This window comes from Monodelphis domestica, chromosome 5, assembly GCF_027887165.1.
Source record: "Monodelphis domestica isolate mMonDom1 chromosome 5, mMonDom1.pri, whole genome shotgun sequence".
Lineage (NCBI taxonomy): Eukaryota > Metazoa > Chordata > Mammalia > Didelphimorphia > Didelphidae > Monodelphis > Monodelphis domestica.
The window spans coordinates 195316793-195335028 of NC_077231.1; positions in this window are offsets into that span (position 1 = coordinate 195316793).

Genomic DNA, 18236 nt, shown 5'->3' on the forward strand with positions numbered 1-18236 from the left:
ATCTGGCCTCAGACACTTCCTAGGTGTGTGACCCTGGGCAAGTCACTTGACCCCCATTGCCTAGCCCTTACCACTCTTCTGCCTTGGAATCAATACGTAGTAAGAAAAATATAATACATAGTATTGATTCCAAGATGAAAGGTAAGGGTTTATTTTTTTTAAAGTTTATCTCATTTCACTGACTTTCCCTATCTTAATTGGATGAGTTTCATTTCTCCCATAACTCTGATATCTTTTCATTCTTTATTGCTTTTTCTTCATTAGTCATGGATACATCAAGGTCCCTACCTTATTCACAGAATTCCAGACCAGAGCTACCCAAAATGATCACCCAGAATTCAATGGTCCAGCTGTAGGCTAGCAGAGGGCAGTGGGGAGGGGGAGGGGGGTGATTCTCATCAGCCTATGAAGTCTGCTCTGGAGATGCAGAGGGTTCCATTATGCTTAGAATCAAAAACTCTTGACCTGGTTTAAAAACAGTTCTATAAACAATCATAAAAAAGTCCAGATAATGGTAAAGCAGTTTAAATATTTAGATATTTTTAAAAACTCTCACTTCCAATAATTTGGACAAAATAATACAATTTGCCTACCATAATTCTCTACTTGGGAACTCCCATGGGGATATTCTGTAATGTTACTGATTGATTGAGCAGAATTGAAAATATTATCACAGAATTTTAGTTCTAAAAAGAATCTTCTTAGAGGCGACATTACTTCTCCCTTCTTTTGCAGATGAGGAAACAAACTACAGAAATGTTAAAATTCCTTAATAAAGGGTAAACAGGTGGCTCATAGTAGAACAGAGCTTGAACCTCTGCCTTCTTATATTCTGTCCAATATTCTTTCTTCCACACCATAAGATATCTCATACAAAAAGAAAGAGAAGTCATTCTTATTGATTTCTTAAAGCAATTACATTGTTTTTAAACTTGGGGTAGAACGGGTGTTAAATTTCACCCCAAATGGGTGAATGGTCATATCTCTATATAAAAAAGAGGAATTGAGTTTTTGTCAATCTGAGCCTTCATTTCTTCATCTATAAAATGGAGCAATAGAAACTGTACAGCATTGTTTGGGGGAAAGGGCTTTTGCAAATAACAGCCGAGTATTCTCATTACAATCCTTCTCTTTTGATTTAGTTGATTTACCCAGAAGTATATCCAAGTACATCATGAGGGAATGGGATATGCAAAAATGTATATGGATATTTTGGATGGGCTTCTTAGGGCAACTTTTCTCAAAGAAGGAAGATCTGTGCTTCTCCTGGGTGCTCCTGAAATGCTTCAGTCTCTGTTGAAAACAAAATCACCAGCATTCCAGCTGCTGAGATATTTCAGTGCCTGGAAGAATCCCTGAGATCCACTGCTGGAATGAGAGTTAATATTTTCTTAGTACCCCAGAGTAGATGGTAAAATGCTGAAACATGGAGTGAGGGAAGTGAATTAAAAATTTGCCTGATAATTAGTATCATAGTTTAGATATGGAAGGGAGGTTACAGGTCAAGTCCAATGTTCTCCAAAACCTAATTTTACAGATGAGGAAACTGAGGCCCAGAGAAGTCAAATGACCTGCCTAGAACTAGACCAGTAGACTAGACTAGTCTTGTACAAACAACCAGAATTTATTAGTCACTTCCTTCTGGGAACTATTCCTAAAAAGTTTTTGTTTTGTTTTGTTTTTAATGTTTTTTTGGGGGTGTTGTTTTTTTTTTTGAAAGCTTGTGCTAAACCCATAACACTCCCACTCCACACAATCTACTGCCACTCAGCTGAAGGAATGACAGTTCTGAGTCTAGACATCTGAGCTCAGAAATGAGAGGAAAGCCAGATTTTCCAAAAAGGATCATCTACATTAACTGAAAGTTTGTTGCCTCCTTAACTGACAGTTTGATGTTGACTGTGTATGTGTGTTTTAGCAAAACCATTGCCATTTTACCAAGATTCCTGAAGATTTTATGAAATGAACTATACACTTTTTTCATAACATCTTCCTAGGAGTCAATGGAGAGAAGCTAGAGTTAAGCATTCATATGGGGGCAGTGGGAGTGGAGAAAGAGAGAAAGGAGGAAAGGAAAAGAAGCATGACATTAAAAAATTATTACTGTACTCTCTGGGGCTATTAAAGCTCTTCTGGTAGATAGTTTTAGAACAGAGAGAACATAATATAATCCCTAATTGATAATGAGGCATGACAAATTTGCTGATCACACTGATAGTTTCTATAAAATCACTTAAGATGCTTCGCTCTCACTGGAATGCACCAGGCCCAGCATAAGTAGCCCCTGGTCTGCCCAGTTGACACTGCCCCCTTTTAATCAAGGAGCTCCCGGGGCTAATCAAATGCTCTCAAAGGAAGCTGAACCCTATGAAGAACAAAGTAAACCTCATCCTTTCTCCCTCCTTTGCAAGTGGAGGATTCCAGAGAAGGGAATTCCACACAAAGGATCCACCAAGGTCAGAGTGAATCAGGGTTATAGCTAAAGTTGTAGCATGAATTAGAGGATGTTTACACCATTCATTGCTTCTCTTTCTCAGGTAACTTGTCATATTTTGCTCCCCAAAAGGGTCCAAATCCTCATGGGGTTCCCTAGGTTCATACAATAGCTCCTAGTTGAAGAGGGCCCTACAATTAAGCATGGAGCAGCCTTGGGGCTGTCAGGGCTCAGCTCAAAGATACCAAGATCCTTGTCAGAATACTCCTCTGCAAAAAGTCAACATGGATCCCATCCAGGCCATGGGGCCTTCTAATAACCAATTCTACACAGGGAAAGCCGATAAAGATTGATGAAGGTGATGAAACATGAGCAAGATAAGCAGAAACCCACCTCAACCTCAATCTAGACAACTAGAATTCACTTTGCATCGCTTTATCAGAGCAATTTCTTTCTCTTTAGAACAACCCTCCTTCAATGGAAGGTAAATTTCTGTCACATTTACCCAAAAGAAATCAAGTTGAATCAAGTATCTGTGGAAGCATTGAAGGAGAAAGGCACTACCAAGAGGACCACACAAAACCTGAGGAACGTGTATGGAAAGAGAAAGCACAACCCTTCTCTTTGCCTTGATAATACAAGAGGTAGTGGAAAGGGCATTGCATTTGGAGTTAGTTGGATGATCTGGGTTCAAATCCTTTGTAAACTTGGACAAGTCACATAACTTTATTAGACCTCAGTTTCCATATAAGTGAACTGAGTGAATTAGATTAGAAAGAGGCCAACCCCTATAATCATCAGAATTTTGTCCTATGACTTATGATCAAATATTTAGTGCCCTTGCCAGAATATCTATCTATCTATCTATCTATCTATCTATCTATCTATCTATCTATACATATATATATATATATAATTTATAATACTATGAGAGTTTTTAGCCAATATAAGACCCTCAGGTTGATCAGTTTGTTTAACATCTTAAGAAACATCTACCTGCTCTACTACCTTCACCTGTGGACACTGACTATTGTATAAAAGGAGATTTTGAACCCTAGACTTCAATTCCCAGAAGTCCTTGGTATTTCCCAGAATTCCCTATAATCTCACCTGAGTCTCCACATAGGTGAGATCACAATTCGTATTTAACTGGCAGTAACGCCTTCCATGCTCTTCTCTGCCATTGCAATGATGTAGGAAGTTAGTGGTAAGCTAAGTGCAGAGATTCTGAATTGGCTAATCAGCCATGGGCACATGATTTTTATTTTTTATCTTCTTTATTCCTTGATTTCTAATAATCCTTAATAAACCTCATAAAATATAATATTTTTATTACTAGATACTAATTTAATATTTACACTACAAACCAGAAACCATGGCTAATTATAGCAGTGACTCTTAACAGACAATAGGAAATGGCTAGGTGGCTGTTTTTGTTTGTTTCTTTTCTTCTCCAATCCCATTGCCCTTTTTTTTTTCACTATAGAAAGATGTTCACCTTTCTTATAGGTAGGAATAAGTGTTAACACCTTGTTAAGACACTATTCCCTTATTGTCTCCGTTATCTATTCTTTACTTTCCATGATTATAACAACTGGGTTGTGGAGGAAGGAAAGGGTTTATTTCTAAATAAAGTCTAGGGAAAACTAATTGCCTCCTTTCAGGAGTGAGTCTATAATATAATTGCATTTATTAATTTTTTATTTCATTTTTTACCCTGCCAGACCCTAGATCATATAGAGGTAGGTCAAGGTTAGTTTGAATAATGAATCCTGTGAAGAGGTGGTATTATTCAGATTTTCAGTGGATATTTCCACTGGGCTGGAAACAATTGCCATATTTTTGAAATTTAACACTGAACAGTGCAAATTCAAATTCACATGACCACTTCATGGGATTAATTATTCAAATTAATCAGGACTTAAGTGTATTAGATACCTCAGTATTTAATAGATCTGAGATCTCATGATACATGAGTGCAAATCACAACACTTCCAAGCCTTGCCATTCTGCTCAACTCTTTTCCATGTCATTCCAGTCCAAGTTTTTCAAGGATTTTCCTACCCCAGAGCTGGAGGTCCTTATGCTGAAATTTACTAATTTCATCAAGAAGATTACCCAATTTAATAGAGCCTTCAAGCTCCTTTAAAAAGGTTTCCAGTCCCAAGTGCTTCTTCTACTTAGGTAAGATGCTCTATTCTTGAGAAAAGGGTTTTTCTTTTCTGAAAAAAAAAATAGCACAACTGTGTATTTGCTGATTCTGGCTCATTGTGGGTACTGTCCATTGAAAACAAAGTTACCACTGTTTTCTTTATTATACATCTTCTTTGTCTGAGAGCCAAAGAAAGATTTCTTATTCTTATTCTTGTTCATCTCCCTTTCTTTTTAAAATATCTTTTTTCTGTAACCTGGTAAAATGTCAGTCACATCATCATAGAATATTCTAGGTAGAGAAGATCTAAAAGAAAATCTGTCCAATTCCCTCTTCTTACAAATGATGGAAATGATGGCCAGGGACCTAGAATGGCTCATCTCAGGTCAGGTGGCTAGTTAGAAAGAATTTATCATGGGTACATTCCCAAGAGGACATTTTCTATTTGGCCTAACTTCCAAATGATTGAACCAGAGCTCCAGCATCTTGACAGCAAGCTTCACTCTGAGAGGAGTGGTAAGTGAAAGAAGCTCATAAAGTAATAAATAGGCCCAATGAGCACAAATTGCTTTAGAATTGAGAAAGGAAAACATTTAGAGAAGAAAATAATGTTAGTTATAACTGTGAACCCCAGGGAACTTTCCCTTACAGATTTACAAAGCCCTTTTGTAATCAAAGCACAGAGAAGATTTGATTATAAACTTCAAGACAAGACTGTGATGATTATGTAGGTTGGCCTATATAGTAACACCTACATTATAAGGGTCTTTAAAGCACTTATGCATACATACATATCTATGCACACATGCAACTACATGAAAAGAATTTACTTCTATATGGAATCAGGTTTTCCCATTGACTTCCATTATCATTTCAGACTCATTTTCCCCAGGAGAGAAAAACTGTCCCCAAGAGCACAAATTCCATTTCAAAATTCACTTTAAGTAACTTTTATCTCTTCAAGGTAGAGTGTGTGTGCATTTATTATTCCATTTTAATAAACGCAATCATCACATTCAAACACCTTTATGATTATCTCTGTAGTGTCTAAATACGAATATTCAAATTGATGAGACTCAATATCAGGAATTTGCAAGGAAAAAAGCATGGCTCATAGCAATGACCCACTCAAGGCCCTGGAACTCAACGTGGCTTCCATGTTTGACAAGTGTCATGCTACCAAATTAAGAGTCAGATCCTGAAGAAAATTTCTAACTTCTTGATTTTAGAGCTCCTTGAAACCTTGCAGTAATGCCTTTTATTTTCAGCTACCTCAATCAATATAAGAAATCACTAACCTCCAGAAAACCAAGAGGCTACTGTTCCATTAAATGGATATAAAGGTGCCTCTTTTCCTTTAAAAGAAGATGGATTGTTATTAATATGTTTGCTGACACTAATGGTTAACTAATTGGTAACAAAGCTTTCTAAAACCTCTTACCTGATAAGAAAAACAGTCTTTAGGGCTGCCTTAGACTTAAAAGTTGTTTTTATAGCTAGCTACTTTGAGGCAGGACTCAAAATAAGGGATTGGTTTTGGCAAATATTTAACTCTTCAGAAGATAGTAAAGGACTTCTGAAAGTGTCATAAAGTTCACTGTAGACCCTACTCAAATTATTGGGAACTAATATTTGTCCAAGACCAAAAACAGCTTTTGGTTGGAGATCAAGGGAGAAGAAGAAAGTGTAAAAAAAATGATATTTATATGAAAATTTGTTCTTTGATTTTGAGATCTATGCATGAGCTCCCAAAGGTCCATCTCACCTGTACTACAATTTAGGAGTCATGTAGATGAAGCAAATGTGTGGCTATTCGCTTTGTTACATAAAGATATGACATTTCTATTTTATGTGTATAGTCAAGTGATATGAAGGCATATCTAGAAAAGTATGTCTAGACAATACATATGGGAGCATGTTTATATGAGAGGTTATCCATCTATCTGGATCTAAATGGCAGTAATTTGGGTAGATCAAGTACCCAAATGAAGTCAGCTAAAGTTTGGTGAGTTCAACTATTATGTGCTTAGGTTTTTTATCTACAAATCATCTAGAGAAACTCCACCTGCCAAAACTTACTTCAGTGAATCATCAATTCATGAATATGACAACGAATATTTTTAATTAATTTAATTTTTTAAGTTAACACATTTTTTTCTTTCTCCCACTACCCTGTTGTATAAAGTCCTTGTAACAAATAAGTATAATCAAATAAAACAAATTCCTGATTTAGTCATGTAAATAGAAAGATAGACAGACAAAATAGATAGATAGATAGATAGATAGATAGATAGATAGATAGATAGATAGATAGATGGATGATAGATAGATATAGATAGACAGACAGACAGATAGACAGACAGACAGACAGACAGACAGACAGACAGACAGACAGACAGACAGACAGATAGATAGATAGATAGATAGATAGATAGATAGATAGATAGATAGATAGAAAGATAGATAGATAGATAGATAGATAGATAGATAGATAGATAGATAGATAGATAGACAGACAGACATCAATATATACCTTGAATCCATCACCTCTCTCTATTGGGAGGTGGAAAGCATGTCTTCCAAAGTTGGTTGTCTTTATAATGTTGTTATTTCATAAATTGTTTCTCTGGTCCTGCTCACCTCTCTACATCAGTCCCTGCAAGTCTTCCTAGATTTTTCTGAAACCATCTCTTTCATTATTTCTTACAGGATAATGATGTTCCATTATTTTCATTTACAATAATTTATTTGATCAATCTCCAGTTGATGGCTATCTGCTGAGTTTCTTGTTTGTTGCCATTATACACACACACACACACACACACACACACACACACACACACAGCTGTTATAAATACCTTTGGACATATGGGTCCATTCTCTCTATTTCCTTTTTCTTTTATCTCTTTTGGGTAGAAACCTAGTAGCTGTATCACTCAAAATGCATGTACATTTTAATAACTTTGGGGCCTAGTACCAAATTACTTCCCAGAATGGCTGTACCAGTGCACAGCTTCAATAATGGCACATTAATGTGCCTATTTTCCCACATTCACTCCAACATTTGGCTTTTTTTCTTTTTCTTTTCAAGTTTCACAGTCTAATGGATGTGTGGTAAAACTTCCAAGGTCTTTTCATTTGCATTTCTCTAAATATTTAGTGATTTAGAGCATTTTGTTAATGGCTATTGATAGCTTGTAGTTTTTTTCTTAAAAAATAAAAAGCTTTTTTCACATTCTTTGACCACTTATCTAAAGAAGAACCGGGTCAAATTATGACAAATTTGAATCAGTAACTTTATGTAGGTCCAAAATGAGATTTTATAAGAGAAAGAGTTCCTCCTCCCCAATCCTTTCCTTTTGTCTTAGTATCAGTTTTAAGACAGAAGAATGGTAAGAGCTAGGCAACCAGAGTTAAGTGATGCCCAGGGTCACACAGCCTGGGAATATCTAAAGCCATATTTGAACTCAGGTCCTCCTGACTCCAAGCCTAGTGCTCTATCCATGTTGCTATCTAGTTACCCCAATCAGAGAAACTTATTGCAAAGAGGTTTCTCCCCTAGTATTCTATTTCACTTATAATTCTAATTATGTTGATTTTCTTTTTGCAAAACATACATATTAAGTAAATGTATTCATTTTCTCTTCTGTGATCCTTTCTATCCTTTAGGGGTCATAAATTGTTCCCCTATCCAATTTTTCTTAGCTGGTAAAGAGAGAGATATAAAATCAGGAAGATATAAGTTCAAATTTGAACTCAGGCCTTGGGTAAGTCACTTACCCTCTGTCTGCCTCAGTTTCTTTGATTGCAAAATGGGGATCACAATAGCACCTACCTCCCAGGGTCATTGTAAGTATCAAATGAGGTAATATTTGCCAAGCAATTTGCTCATACTAGGCACAATAGTATGTATTTAATAAATGCGTATTCCCTTCACCAATTTGAAAGATGATTTCTTCCTTTCTCCTCCAATTAGTGTATTTATTATGTCACCCTCTGTGTCCAAGTTATATATTCTTTTAGAGCTTATGGTGTGATATTTTGGTCTATACTGATTTTTTGATAGGCTGCTTTCCTGTATTCCAAGCAGTTTTTGTTCAATAGTAAGCTCTTACCTTAATAGTTTGAGTCCTTCAGTTTAATAAAACATTAGACTGTTTGTTTCTCTATGTTATTCATCTAATCTCTCCCACTGATTTGTCTATTGGCAATGAGTTCTATGATAATGGAACACAAAGTTCTAGCAGGCTTTACCTTCCTAGATCATACTTTGTAGCATCAAACATTTACAAATGATATTTTTGAGCTTTTGTTATTGTTGTTCAGGCATTTCAGTCTCATCCAACTCTTTATATCTCCATTAGATACTGGAGTGATTTGCCATTTCTTTCTCCAGTTCATTTTATAGATGAGTAAATGGAGATAAATAGGGTTAAGTGACTTGTCCAAGATCACCTAGCTAATAAGTGTCTGAGGCTAGATTTGAATTCAAGTCTCCCTGACACCAGACTTGGCACTCTATCTACTGTACCACCTAGCACACTAGGTAATTCACTTAATTCATTTCTCTCCTCTTGTTAGTAATCCAGATCAATATGGAATTACTATTATTCAAGTAATTAAAAGCAGAATTTATTCCTGAGATAAAATTAAATGTCTCTTTTATCTGACAATAGGAAAAAAAGCTTCTATTTCTTAAGAATCCACCAATGCATTTCCAGTCACAACCTTGGCTTGTATCTATATATCTCATAGGGCTATTTTGAGGCTCAAATGAGATAACTGCAAAGCCATAGTGTATTTTAAAGCACTAAAACAATGGCATTAGTATTGTTATTGATAACAATAATGAGAACATTTTAATGTGATTGTTTTTTAAAGAGAACCCTTTCCCACACACATTTTCTATCACATTAGAGGAACCGACAGCATTTCCTATATAAAGAACCTGCGGGTGGTGACCTGAGAAGGAGAATGGAGGCTGGAGGAATATGGATGAAAAGATTAAAGACAGAGGGAGAAAGGCCGGAATAAGGACTCAGAGACAAGTTAGAAGACATGGGGAGTCACGAGCTCCGTTAATACCTCTCTAGAAGAAGATAACAAGCAGAGACATTCCAAGTATGAAAAACAAGAGAACATGTGGTGAGCTGATAGCTCCGGGATACCTCCCATGGACCAGATGGCCAAAGGATTAATGGGAGATATGTGGGGCAACTGCATTGCGCGAATCAGTCAGCCATGAGGAGCATTATAGGCAAGACCTAAGAGGCAAGAGGGAGAGAAAGTACGAGAGAGGCAAGGCAAGAGATGTAAGAGGGAGACTCTCACACGTTCCCCAACTTTTATTGGAGATTTTAGGAATGTGAAATGGGAGGCGATTAATGAATATGTGATATGACAGGTTTTAACATTGGTTGATTTGACAATCACAAAATCAAAGAGGAGGAGATTAATCCAACATGTACTTTGTAAAGGAATGTGGTCAGAAAAGACGCGAGCTAGGATACTGTGGCCGGCAATGCTCCACCCAGGAATTTTCCTGTCCTTTGCACTTGTCCTTTGGACTGTCGCTTTCCATACGATGATCATTAAGTGATCTGATCATGAGTCTGATAAATGAATACATAGGATACAATATCAATGCATCAATCATACTTTCAAGATGCCAACATGCCTGGTATGCTACACACATAAACACACACACACACATATATTATTTATATATATATATATATATATATATAAAGATATATATATATATATATATACACACACACATATATATATATATAAACATGCAAATAAGCAATGCATTTTTTCCTAATCTGTAATATTTTTGGAGGAAAATTTTCTCTAGAGGTATGTGATATGACTGCCATTTTATTTGAGTATCTTGCCAAATGGACATTAAGAAAACTGAATAAATTGAAGATTTTATAAGCCTCTTCTATTAACCGAAGAAAAAAGAAAACAGAATAGTGTGTGCTGCCATTGTTTGGTAATAGTAATTAAAGAAGCTATTTGAAGTCACTGTCAAAAGAAATGCATTGGGAGTGAGTAGATAAGAATACTAATCCAGAGACCAGATATGGGGAAAAAAAAAAGTATAATTTTGGTATATCATAGGACAGTGATGGTGAACCTTTTAGAGACAGTGCTGGGCTCTGCCACCACCATACCTCTCAGATTACATGCCATGCCCCTACTCCCAAAGATGAAACGCTGTGTCCCACCCCCTCACTGAGTCCAGGTGCACCCCATTCCCCCCTTCCACCCAGAGGAGGAAGCATTCCTATTGGCTGCTGGGCAGAGGGGCAGGTGATGTGAAAAAATGAGATCAGGCCCAGTGGAGAGGGGAAGGGGAGCAGCTCTGCCCAAATTCCTCTGCCTTTCTAGTAATGAACTCTGGGGTGTGAGCGGCAGGTAGGCAACAATGTGCACACAGAGAGATCTCTACATGCCAACTTTGGCACCCATGCCATAGGTTCACCATCACTGTCATAGGATTATTTTTTAAATCCTCATTAACTTTTTGTTCAAACTGATTTATTACCCCAAATCCTTTTCAGCTGGATTTTTTTAAAGGAAAGGGAAAGCAATGCTTCCCAGTGTTTGTAATAATCTCTTCTGTCCCAAAGTTATGTTTTCCCTCTATTACACACTCACTTCTTTGTTAATTACTAAGTTGATAATGGATATTGTTAATTTTTTTTGCACTATCAGTTGTTAAGATTTGGTGCAAGGGAAAAATTAACTAGTTTTTGTTGTTTTCAAATAGGAAATTTAAATTGACCTAATTTAGGGATAGCAAGTGTTTGTTACCTACTTCTCTTTTTATATTACTTAATTTTATAAAAAGTGGATCAATATTGATATACTAATGAGTGTAAGGATAATTTAGGGTTATGACCTAATCTAAGTTTGATTTTTGGTCACCAGGGGATATCCCAAATAAAATAACCAAGTCAGTTTGGAAATCTATGGTGGTTTAATCAATACAGAGGGAAGAAATCAAGAAGAGAGAGGAAAAGGGTAATGGATTTCACCCACCTAGCCTGTGCCAGGAGGAGTTCAAAGTCCTCCACCACAAGGTTTATGAAGAACATTAGGGGATTCTAAGTGGATAGTGTTTGGAAGGTAAAGGAGGAAAAATCAGCCTAAACTCTGAGAGAGCTCAGAAAAGACGCCTCACTTGAACTAGGTTACTAGGCTTCCTCCAGTATGGTATCAAGGGAAACTCACCACTAAATCAGACAATAGCTCTCGCCACACCAAGATACCCAAGATGCCAAGATGCTCAGCAAGCTGCTGCCAGCCACCTCTCTGCTGCAAAAGAAGCGGGAGAGAGGAAGTGGGGTGAAATATATAGATGGTTTTACATCACTTTCGTGCATCTCACCTGTACCAATGGTAGCTTAAACTTGACTTAGGACAGCCCAGGGGTCTATCAGCTGTTTCTGATTTGTCATTTGCTAGCACATCTCTATCATAGGCCATCCTCCTAGTTACTTAATCCTTAAGTATGTGTGTAGACAGTTCTGATTTTGTTAGACTAAGTAGGGTGGAGTAATCTAAAGGTCACATGAGCCAATACAGTTTCAATATAGAACTATGATCTCGTTGCTGTGGTGAACTCACACTTCAGCAACTCACCTGTAACTAACAGTGTTTTAAGGAATGGTGACACAGCTTGTGAGAGGCATTTGAACCCAGTTCTCCTTAACTCTAAGTTCTGCTATGTCCAAAGTTAGTTGTACTAGATGAACTAGAAAGTTTAGATAGGGCAATATCTCTGCCTTCGTGGGATTCACAGTCTACCAAATAATGATTAAAAACAAATGGTACTGGGCAAGTACATAAGATAATACAAAATCAGGAAAGAGGAGAAAGGGGATAAGTTCAATTTCTTGACCCCTAAGAGATGGGGTTCAGGAATGGATTTATAGCATTTGAGTTAAATTCTTTCTTTCTATTACACCAGGCACCTTCATTTACATTCTACAGATTAGGAGTGAATAGCTACTAGGAAAATAGCTACCATGTTTATGGTATCCTAAACCAAGAAAAGTTACAACTAGAAAGTTAGAATAGGAAAACAAAAAGAAATGTAAAATCAAAATGTAATCAACAGATCAGACAAAAGGGTCTTATCTCAGGAAAACAAAGAAGTTTTAATTTTCACATGGTGTTCAATAAAATTCTGGTATTTATCCTTTTTTATCCTATATTTATCTTTTTATGATTTGTATGAGAACAGCCATGTCTTCTAGCTTCTTTTAGATCTGCTTTATTTGGATTTCTTTCCATTAATGCCACTAATACCTCCAATGTCACCAGATTCTCATATATCTGCCCTTCTTTCCTTCTTCCCATAAATGTTCTCCCAACTTCAGCCATTTCAATAAATAGCTTGTACCCTTTCATCAATTGCTCTTGTCAAGCCTGCTTTAAGAAAAGATGAATCATTTATGCCTTCGTATTAGTAGAACTTTGTAAGGAAAACAATATATTTTAGTTCAACTTAAACTAAGATACAAAGGAAATTTACTGTATTCACAGAAGCACCCTCAATAACATTTCACTTCAGTGTTCCATCAAAACGTAGAGTGGCAGCTGGTTCTCAAAAGTTGTACTAGCAGAGCACCAACTGACTGATGAAGTTAGAAAGGCTTCAAGTACCAATCTAGGGAGAGACAACATGTCTTTCATTGGAGGAACAGTGTTACTAAATGCAGCCCCATTGTCAGAAAATTGGCCACCAGGTAATTGGTTATTTGGCCCTAGTGACTTATATGATATTCAGAAGGGATGTGTCCTACATTTGTTGTGGAGCGGAGAAAAGAATGCCTACACTGGCAACATGGAAGACCATTCAGCATCTCAAAATCAAGACATTAAACCTCTCAAATGGACTGTTGGGGATTTTTTTAGAGATGGGAGCAAGTTCTATGTTGTGACTTCATCTGTGATTTCCCAGTGTGGACACTCCTCATTAATAAAAATGAGTAGCTAGCCTGCAGTTTAGTAACTTGACTTACTATAATTGGAGATTCCTTTTGAGGAATGAGAGGTTAAGTGACTTACTCATGTTTGTGCAGATATATATTCATAATTATATAACATATGATTATATTATATAATATGAGTTGTATATAATACATACATATTGAATATGATACAATATATATTACGTTAAATATATAATATATAGATATAGTAAGTATATAATGTATGCATATAAAATATATTGTATAATCCACATATGCATTACATTAAATATGTAATATATGCATATTAGATATATGATATAATACATATGCACACATTAATTATATAATATATACATTAAATATATACACATTAAATATGTTGTATAATACATATATGCACATATATATGAAATGTCAGAACAAGGGTTAAATCCATGTGTTTCAGACTCCAAAGCCAGACCTCAATCCACTACCTCTGTGATGCCTCGTCTATGGTGTTTTTAAGTATTAGTATTTATCTCTTATTATGGAATAAAAGTCTTTTCCCTTAGTTGAAGGCATTTTCAGGAATGTACTAGTGTAGTGGGGGATGAGGGAGAAAAGAGGCCCTTCTTGAGAACTTGACTTCATATATGACTCAAATGTCACTAATTGTCACTGTGATCCATCAAGTCACCTTTCCTCCAGTATTTTTTGTTGTTATTTAGTCCTTCCCTTCAAGGCACATCTTAAAATGCATGACTCCATTTGGGCAAAGCTACTGGAGTGTTTTGCCTTGTCCTTCTCATTTTACAGATGAGGAAACTGAGATGAACAGGGTTAAGAGACTTGCTCAGGGTCACACAACCAGTAAGTGCCTGAGGCTATATTTGAACAGATAGATGAGTCTTCCTGATTCCAGGCTCCCCAGTACCCTACCCACTGTACCACCTAGCTGCCCTTATTGCAGTTTATCTAACATGTATAGAGAACTTTGAGGTTTGAAAATAACTTTAAACTTGTAATCTCTTTTGATTCTCACAATAACTCTTTGATGTGGGTAGTTATTATTAATATTATTCTTATTATCCTTATTTTATAAATAAGGAAATTCAGCTCAGAGAGTTTAAATGACTTTCCCAAAGTCACAAAGCTATTAGCAACTGAAGTGGGATTTGAACTCAGGCTTTCCTCCCCCGAGTCCAACACTCTCTCCATCAATAAGCTAGTAGCAACAAGTAGGGATGGCGGTCCAGGTGTGACCCAAAGCATCCCTGTGGAAGGCAGGCAGCAGAGCCTTCAGAAAGAGCAGACCCAGAACTCTGAGTTATGAATTTAGAGAATTCTGTTGCCAAACTGGCACTCCAGTGAAAGACTTCAAAGAATCATTCAGAAAATCCATCTCTTCCTTTCCTCTGAGAAGAATATGAAGTCGTTTTTCTTCCGTGTGGTACCACTTTCTTTGATCGATGTGCATTTAATGACTGGAGAGGCTGATTTATCAGAGAGGCCTGTCTGAGAATGAGGTGGAAGATACTTAATCCTTGGGGCCGACTCTCTCTAAGTTTAACTAAGGAGGAGATGAGGATCCTGCACACGTGGGGCTAAAAAAACCCTACTATGACCAAATGAGGCAATAATCATAATAGCTAATACTTATAGAGCACTTAACAAGTGTCAGGAACTATGAACATTTTGCAGTTGTTGTTTTATGGCTTCTTACAACAATTCTGTGAGGTGGTCGCTATTATTATCCTCATTTTACAAATGAAATAGATGTAAACCGAGGTTAAGTGATTATCCCCAGGGTAGTCATAACCAGGCTTGGATTTGAACTTCCATCTTCCTGACTCGAGGTCTGGCTCTCCATCCACTGCCTCAACTAAAAAGAAGCAGAAAAGGACCATGCATTCACATAAGGAAGCTGTGTCCATGTAGCAAGCAATTCTGGGGTCTATTTAGGTCTTTCATGATGATTTCATTAAACAGAATCATGTCATTTCAGAGTTGCGAGGAATCTCCATGACCATTTAGTTCAACCCATTCCTATTAAAAAAAAAATTTCCATTAAACATACTGATACAGACTTTGCATGAGCACCTTCGATAAGAGGGAATCCCATTACCTCTTGAAGCAAACCATCCTAATTTTTTATAGTTCTCATTGTTGGGAAGTTTTGGAACTTCCAGAAATAGGAATTCATGGCATGCTCCAGGGTTGAACAACACAAATCTAATCCCTCTTCTACATAGTCTTTCAGGGGCATGAAGAAAACTTTGATGTCTTCCCCTTCACTTCTACAAGTAAATCAGTCCCGTTTTCTTCAATGGTACAGTACAATACAGACTTGCAGTCATTCAGAAATCTGGGCACCATCTTCTAGACATTTTTCAGCTTACCAATGTCCTTCCCACATCGGTAGAGTATTTTCCCTTCCTTTTTGTTTAATTCTCTTATTTTATGGGTTTTCATTACCTTCCAGTTTTAAGCAAACTCTTTGTGATCCAATACTCTATGAACTCAAATTCTTAATCAATATTTATGCACATTGACACTGAAATGGTGAATGATATTTGCAGTGATGATTGTGAAGCTCTATGAGCTCCTGAAATGTTTTTGGAAACATCAGAAGGGAATTAAATAACATCCATTCCCCAACTCCAAATCCAAATGCAAGTTCTCAGAAAAGAGGGCTCTGTTTTTCATTTTTTCTTTGTAACAACAATGGGGTCCAATATATTTTTTCTGTGCTTTATCATTTGGTATGTCCAAAGAATTCATCACAAAGTGGCTAGGCTACTTGTGATAAGCCTCATAAAATAGCAAGACTGGAAAATGGTCAAAAGTATTAGTCTGCTGTGGGGGCCATACTTTACACTATGGTAGAAGCTACCAAGGGCACAGTGACACAGTGGATGGAGTGCTGAACCAGAAGTCAGGAGGACTCATCTTCCTGAGTTCAAATCTGCCCTCAAGCACTTACTAGCTCTGTAACCCTGAGCAAGTAAGTTAACCCTGTTTGCCTTCATTTGTCATCTATAAAATGCCTGGAGAAGGAAATAGGAAACCACTCTAGTATTTTTGCCAAGAAAACTCACAATGGGGTCATGAACAACCAGACATAACTGAAAAGCCTGAACAATACTTCCATTACCCACCTCTTAGGGATATTATGAAAAAAGCAATTGTAAACTAGAAAAGGGATTAGCCTGGAACCTGTGAACTCATTGGTATGAGGAATTCCTAGGGCTGGAAATTACGTGATCTGCCATTATTGTAAACAAAGGAAATTGAATAGTATTGTACCATTGTAAGACATAAAGAAATCATTGGGTCATCATTCTGAGCTGATGATCAGGACTTTGTAGAAATTAAAGCTACAGGTCTTACCACACTCAGCCAGTGACAAAGACCTCATTTAGATGTCCAACAGACAGTTTGATGGACTTTTTATAGTTAACAAAAGTGATTAATAAAACCAAATATGCGGAATATATTATTAAGTTTAGGAAATATTTGATAAAAGAGTTAATAAATTCCAAGTAAAGGTTTAAGACAGGCAGCCCCAATTTGCTCTTGTCCTTGTGAATTAGCACCAATTAAGACTTCTTGTTTGAATATCAGAAGGATTTACAAAGATCAGAGAATCTATTAAATGTCCCAATCTCTAGAATGTATGGTTCACGATATATCACAAGCACAATCCAACAACACAATTTGGAAGGAACAATAACAGAAAATACAAGAATGAATCTGATCAGGATACAATTTTCAGTCTTCTTTTAAATGATATTCCAAATAATAGACTGGCATCAGACAACTTCTAATATTAACTTTTAAAGGCGCCTCAGCAGACCATAAACTCTGAGGAACCTAATCCTTCACAGAAGTAAATATCATCTTTCTTCATAAATTTCTACTAATGGTTCAATGATCTCTTTATCAGAAATCAGGATTCAGTCAAGCTGTGTCCTTAATATCCCAAAATTGATAAAAGAAGCTCTTAATTTTATTGGGAGCAAAATATTCTAATACCTTGCATTATATTTATCTTTTCTACTACTATGATTTATAGCATATTATTATAATTGATATCTTAAAGAAAATTAGTTTATTAACTGGATATAACTCTTTCTTAAATCATAATCTACCTATCTAAAGAATTATATGTGATTCCTTGTTTCATAATCACTGATATAAATGTAACAAAGGTAATTTCCTTTTCGCCATGAGAAAAGAAGAGATGCTGAATGATAAGAGGGAATGACTTGAACAATGTACACAGTGACTATAAGAATTCAAATAAAAAATACAGCAAAAGGCAGAAGAATGCTGATTAATTACAATGACTAGTCTCAGTTCTGGAAACTGGCTGATGGAAGACACTGCCCTCTCCTTTCTCAGCAGAGAGGTCGGAAACTATGAATGTGGAATGTGATTTTGTGACCAGATGGAGTTTTACTTTTACTCTTTTTTCAAAAGAGTATTCAAATGAGGGAGGAATGATGTGTTGTTATTAAGAGGAAGACTGTGGCAAAAAAAAATAAGAAGCCTTAATAGAACATTAAATCTGGAAAAAAGAACATGAAGAACCATATGCAAGAGATTTGACATTTGTTGGTTAAGCTGAAGAGTTAATAACTTAGACTATCCTTAATTAGAGACAATGCCAGATTTT